Source organism: Lycorma delicatula, chromosome 1 (genome assembly GCF_047948215.1).
Source record: "Lycorma delicatula isolate Av1 chromosome 1, ASM4794821v1, whole genome shotgun sequence".
Classification (NCBI taxonomy): Eukaryota; Metazoa; Arthropoda; class Insecta; order Hemiptera; family Fulgoridae; genus Lycorma; species Lycorma delicatula.
This window is the reverse complement of record NC_134455.1, coordinates 151,724,841-151,731,983: the sequence shown is the minus strand read 5'-3', so window position 1 is coordinate 151,731,983 and position 7,143 is coordinate 151,724,841. Positions and strand designations below refer to the sequence as shown.

The window sequence follows — 7,143 nt, the reverse complement described above, 5'->3', positions numbered from 1 at the left end:
GGCTTAAATAGATTTTAAATGATTATGCCATTTTATCTAATAATTTTGGCTGAGGTTCCACAATCATTTTTTTAAAAAAATGTCCAAGTTATGACTTGGACATTTTTTTTTTTACAAATGACTATTACAATTAAAGAGCAGTTACATTGTTTTATACTATAACGGCAAAAAATTCAATTCATTTTTTCAAATTCATTTCTTCGTTCCTCTAGTATCATAGTGTTTAATAAAAAAATATTTTGCATGTATTTAGGATTAAACGCCAAACAAGAATTACATGAAGTAAAGGTTGCTACAATCGAGATCTCTTATCACATATTGAATTATCGTCAATCTTTAGAAACGGTATAGAAATCGGTTTCTAAAATCTTTTACTAAATTTGTTATTTAAAATTATTATCTAAACTCGTTTACCATTTACTATTTTTAGTTGATTGATTTTTATGTATTAACAAAAAAGTAAATGTTTAAAATTGGCATATTTGAAATAATAATCTGCTGTAAAGATCGAAATTGGTAAAGTTATTCAACAACTCTGCCGGTTTTTTTAAAATCACGTAAAATCTTTAATAAAAATTAAAATTCTTAGTAATTCTTATATTATTTAATATAAGATCTTTTCCTCCTGCTGATAAAACAAGTTTTGACTTATACATAACCGGCATTTTGAAATTTTGATTATTTGTAGTGAAACATATTGTAATGTTATAATTTTTACATTAGTGTTCATTATAAAAAAATTTTTCTGTAAATCAATCTTTTATAAGAAAAATGAATTTGATCAACAATCGATTAATAAATATTTAAATCTGTCGAGGTACAATTTTTGAAACTAAAAAAAAAAAAAAAAAACAATAATAAGATTTAGAGATTAATGTGTATAAATTACTTCTTTTTTAGTATTAGGAAATTCAGTACAAACGTAGAAAAGGGAAGTTCCCATAAACAGATGAACAAAATTTCCAGTTTCTTCTAATGGGAATTTTTGCGAAACTTTATCTTTAATTAAACACCCCTAAATTTAAATATCAGGGTAACACACGTACGTGTGTCGGCGTGTTTGAAGCTTAATAAAATTTTTGACTGAATAAACCGATTTTGATGAAATTTTGTACAGACTCGTGTGTGTAGGACAATTTGTTAGCAAAATTTTGACGGCCAATATTTCAAGGGGGTGTGGTAGAAAGTTTTTCGGAGTCAATTTTTTAAAAATTTTGCGAACTTTACTTTAAATTCAGTACATTCGCGCATGCTTATCTTACCTTTTAAAAATAAGTTTGCCCCGAAATCCCCCTTCCACAAAAATAAAAAAAAACTATGTTTTAACATATTTCATATTTTTCAGCAGAATTTATGTCTTTCTAGGCATAAAAATAGTACAAATGACCCAAAAAAAACTTAAGCAATATTGGGGGTCGGGGAACCGATCGAATATTAAAAATACTGATTTTTTGAATTTTTTGGAACTTAAAATGTTATTAAAATGTTTGAACATATAATAATAATAATAACAATAATAATAATAAAAAAATAAAATTTCATCATAATCACCCCCACCCGCAAAAAAATTAGTAACTTTTTATTGGTTGTACATTTTTCAAAGAAACTTTTTTACCAAAAAAAAATTTTTTAAATTTAAAAATTCTGAAAAATTAAAAAAAAATTCTTGAAAGGTGATTTTAAAGGCGGGGAAGCAGAACAAATAAAAATACCGATTTTTTGAATTTGTTAGACTTTTATTTTATTTAATCCTATAATGATAATTTTGTAATAAAACTTCATCATCACTTACTCCACCCCAAAAAAGAGATTTTAGGTAACTTTTTTCATGAACATCATTTTTCCACTGTATAAAAATAAATAACTATTGCTAGGAAAGAATTAGGACTTTGTCTTCGGCTTTTTTTTATGTAAGTTATAATTTGGATTTTGAAGAGTTCATAGACTGATTTATTTGTTTTATACATTTTATTGTAATACAGCATAAAAATTATTCCTATTATTTTATAATAAAATTAATCTTATTGTGATGCGACAGAAAAATACAATTAAATAGTTTTGTTATTAACGAATTTTTTTTAGATACTGTTTAATTGTCTTTTTCATAGTAAAATAGCGAACGCTATCTGATGGTGGATTGGCGGCAACGAAGGTGTGGGTAGTGCAGGTGATGGATGATACGATGCATGTAGTGGGGCAACGATGAAGTGGCTGTCCGTCGATGTGTTATGTGTTGTATAACTATTTGTTTTCATCATCAAGATACTGTTTATCTTATGCGGTGTTTGATAAAAGAACTCGTCATGCTCGTAACTGTTGTGTTTAAATTTAAACATCAGCGGTTAGTTTAATCTTGAAGTTAATCGTCTAGCGTATTAATATTTAAAAAAAACTATATCTTTTCTGGAACTCGCAGTAAGTAAAATATTTTATTTTTAATTACTTTTTTAACTTTTTTTTACAATAATCTTTTATTTTTAAATCGTAATCTTTCTTTAAGATTTCGTGTAATTTTTTTGTATTTTAAAATTATTTTTTGGCTACCGACTTCTGTGGGGATTGGTAGCGTCTCGTCGTCTTTCACCCGTAAGGTTCTGGGTTCGATTTCTCGTGCGGCTCGGTAGTTTTCACACACTAGACATTTTACGTTTCATACTTGCGTAAAATCTTATGCGGACTTCCTTTGCTGAATTAATACTAACAAAAAAAAAACAAAAATCAATTTTCCCTGATTTTGTAAATTATGTTTTCTAATTAAGATCCTTTATGAGCAGTCTGGATTTTTATCGGTTGAATATTCCTTGAAACAACAAGATCATTGAAATTTATTTGCGTTGTTTATATCTTTTTTAATTTTTCAAAATTTTAATATATTTTATCTATATACTTTTCAGAATAATTATGATAATTTATTTTTGAAATAATCAAAAATACAGTTAGGAAAGGAATGTAAAAACTCTTATTTAGGATTATTATTATTTAGGATTACCGGATTCTTTGTCTTCAATCGTAATATCAGGTAAATAAATAATTAAAATATACACACAAAGGTCAATTTTAAAATTGCAGTTGGAAATTGCGAAATCTCTTCAAAGAGGTAAGCGGTTTGACGTATCTTTTTGATTATTTTGTTAAAATATTTTCAACAAAATAGTTAAAACTAAATTATAGAAATTAAATTACTTTGAATAAATATATTATTTAAGTATAATAATTCTAATTTTATATATATATATATATATATATAAATTTTATATATATATATATATATATATATATATATATATATATATATATATATATAAAATTAGAAAATAGGAGTATCGGTAGAATTTATGGCATACAGAAAAACGGCCTTTATACAAAAAGTATGAATATTTATTTGCAGTAAAATAAAATCTTTTCCTTTTTTTTACAAAATGTCGAACTTATTTTCAATCAACATAAGGTGTAATTAATCTATATGAGGTGTAATTACCATAATTACTTGATAAAAAAAAAAACGCGTCAGAAAATGTCAATATTACTAATTGTTTTACATTTTATTCACTGTCTTTAAGTTTCTAGGGTTTTACTTCAATTTATCACAATAATTTATTACAAACATTTACAATACAATAAATTTTAATGTTTAATTTATTAAGTTTCATAATACATTTAATCAACGGCTCTTTGTACCTCTTTACATTACTACTAATGGCCGGTTAGTGAGTGAAGTGGTTGGCTGGCATATTGGTTTCTATATCAGCTGGTATCGGCTTTGATTCCTGGCCAGGACTTCACTTCTGTTCACCTTTATCCCACTCATCTTCCTAGTTAAAATTTGAGTATTACGGAACGAAGACAAAATAATATAAATCAATTTTATTTTTTATAATTTTACAACAAATTATAAATCTATCTACAATTAGAACGTTGAATTTTCATTTAGTTGTTATAAAAAATCTATAATACATGAAAACCACAGGTGTAGAGATATTGTGAAATATTTCAGAAATATTGTGCAAATATCCAAATATTATGTATCATATAATGTTAGTAAGTATTCTGTACCTCAAGATTAAGGGGAATTTTAGAGAAATCATAAAATATGTACTGTCATAATACAAAAATGTTTATCAATCGGTAATTTAATACTGTTTTTTCATTAAAAAATAAAAAAATAATAAATAAATAAAAATTTAGAACTTCATTTATTACCGATTTTGGAAATTTATTAAAAAAATTATGGTAACAACAAATAAAAAGGAAAATAAAAGAAAAATTTAATACCAGTTAATTTTTAATGTATTATACTTCTTTGAAAATTAGTCAAGAAGTAACCTCATTATTCGTCATGAATTTCTTATAAAGTCACTTGATTATCGTACTTTTGCTTGAATTTCCACTTAGAGAAATTATTTTGTACAGTGCACTAGTTGATAGATGTAACTGTACGTACGCCAAATGAGTTCAACCTGAGAGAATTAAAAATCACTAATTACGAGCTTTATTTAATTGATGTAGATGTTATTAAATATAATTTTGCCTAGTAAGACTTATTCCAACCAGGAAAATTACTTTTGTGATTAGAGAGTTTTGTTATCGATGTGAAATTAACCAACTAGGACTTGCTTTTGTTTAATTTTAGTCGTTGCGCAAAAGAAATCGTTTGTACTACTTTTAACATGATTGTAAAATTATTGACAGGTTTTCTTAACATTTCTGAGAAATAGTCAAGATAAGTACGTCAGCATACAGCTTACATACAGTTTCCTTAACTAATGCTTGGTCGTTTATATGAATTAAAAAAGGAAAAATGGGGTCAGAGTAGTCTTTTGGCATTTCTTGTTTACTTCATAATATTCACTTTCGAATTCTTAATTTGAGGCATTTTTGCATTCGATCTCAGTATGTGACGTAAACCAGCCTAATTCTATTTAATCCAGATTTTAATCTGAAGATTTTCCCTAAAATTCAGTCGAAAGTGTAAATCTACAGCAGACGATATACTTTCGGTATAGTCAGACAGCTGGACAAATATTTTCTTGTTTCGAAAATTATACTTTGGATTAATAAACGAGGTTGTTTTTGAATTAAAAAAGGCCTAAAACTTCTTATGTATTTAAAAAAAAATAATACTGTCGAAGGTAAATATATAAGTAAATTTATTAATTAAATTACATTGTACAATTTAATCTTTACAACATAATATTTAGCTTAAAATTAAAATAAGCAGATTTTTGAGGACTTTCTTTTGTAGTCTAGCTAAGGAAAAAAGGCATCCGAGTTTGAGTAACTTGGTAAAGTAACTATCGGAAAAAATTCCTTTACGTTCAACAAAATTTAAAAATAGAAATAATACAATAAAGTTAAATTCTCAAGTAGAATTTTTTTAGTTTTAAATAAAAATTGTAAATATTATTATTATTATTCGGCTCTTGTCAATGGAAAAATCAAACAATTTTAGTGTAATGAATTTAATAATTTTATTCAATAAAATAAATTAAATAAAAATTGTGAATATTGTTATTAAATATAAGTGATTAACGATTACGAACATAATTATTGTTATTTTATTCTTCGGGCATCGATTACTTTGTAATTAGCCCATTTCCCCAAAAAAAAAGAAAAAAAGGAGGACAAAAACTTTCCCACCAGTGATTATTTAAAATATCTTCTAAAAAATAAATACGTAAGAAAACTTAAAAATTGCAAATAAAAAAACAGTCGTCTTGATTTCTAACTTCTCGCTTATTTGTCGCCTAGGTTTGCCCTTAGATCATCCTTTTTTTACTCTTTTTTCCATTCTTCTTACGGCTTCCAATTCCGAGAACAGTGTATCTAAGATCTCGGAGATGGAATCTTCTTCTGATACCGCAGAGGGTGGTAGAGAGAACGCTTTGATGCCGGTACCAGAAGACCGCAGCTCAAGTGTGCAGAGAAAATTGCATCCAATTCTAGACTGGATTCACTCTCCGCTGAGACTTTTCGAGCGGCTGAAATGCTCGTCCTTTCTTTTGAAGTCTTATATGTTTTTGGAGGTTTTATAAGTTTCTTTCTAGGACTTTCTCTATTTTAAGTTGGAATTGCATCCCACCAGACTCAGAAAATAAACTAAAGATGGAAGTCAGGTCGAAAAAAATCACATTTCCGAGGAAAATATTCGGAGCCCCGTTAGCCAACTACATGTATTCTACTTAGGAACAGCTGTTACCACCTTGGATGTGGAACGTAGATGGTATGTTCCGGATATGGGGATTATTATTATTAATGATAGTGAAAATAGTATTTTTATGTGTTTGGTTGAGCGGTTTCAGGAAAAAGATAAGACCCAAAATTGCCGAAAAGATCAAAATGCTCAGTGAATAAATTTGGGTCAAATTTGACTCACCCTCTTGATCAAATGACATTTTTATTTTAAAATTATACCATATTAAAAGTATAATTCAGAAAAAAAATCAATATTGTTAGATCTTAGTTAACCTCCTTGAACAAAAGAGTTTTTATCGTCAAGATTTTACTGTGTTTATAGTATAATTGATAAAATTAAAATAAATAAACAAATCTGGGACTATTTGATTCTCTTGCTCAAGAGCTACCTCATATAAAATTTTTAATAACAGTCACAACTTAAAAAAAAATATATAATAAAGCATCAGTAATAACAAAAATTATTGAAGAGTTTTTTAAATTCTTAAATTGGGTAAACTTACCATGGAACCCTTTTTTAAAAAAGTCTCATGTCACCTAAATTAATACTAGATACAGTTGTATTTTCAGTCTTAAAAAATTAATATTTTAGCCCTCCCTTTTTGGGAGGGCTTAAAAGTTTACTTATTGTTGTGATAATTTACCTCAGTAAAACGGCCCAATTTATGTTATAATCTTAAGTATCCCCTTACCCCTAAATCCGATTGACTTTAAAATTAAAAATTTCGTGAACTATCCTCCCCTTTTTTAATTTTATAAAAATTAAAAAAGGGGATTATATACGTATTATGAGGATTTTAATGTCCCAAATATACAAAAAAAATTGTTGAGTCATTTTCGAAGAATTTATGTGAAATCAATGTTCCCACCCCTTTAACGAATTTTGAAAAAAATATAATAACGCTCCCATAAATATAAAAATATGTGAGCCGAATTTAAAGAAAATGTGTT

General features: G+C 26.8%; 1 protein-coding gene across 8 annotated transcripts in view; it reads left to right on the top strand.

The window, feature by feature from the left end:
- The first annotated feature begins 2,172 nt into the window (after positions 1 to 2,172).
- The window catches only part of LOC142324214 (sodium-independent sulfate anion transporter-like), a 126,160-nt gene continuing 121,189 nt past the window's right edge, over positions 2,173 to 7,143 (top strand). For 4 of the 8 annotated variants that reach the window (XM_075365017.1, XM_075365026.1, XM_075365042.1 and 1 more), the window contains exon 1: positions 2,173 to 2,415. The gene's annotated coding sequence lies outside the window, so the exon portion shown is untranslated. The remainder of the gene's footprint in view (positions 2,416 to 7,143) is intronic. The other 4 variants (XM_075365061.1, XM_075365079.1, XM_075365090.1 and 1 more) reach the window with 1 other exon arrangement.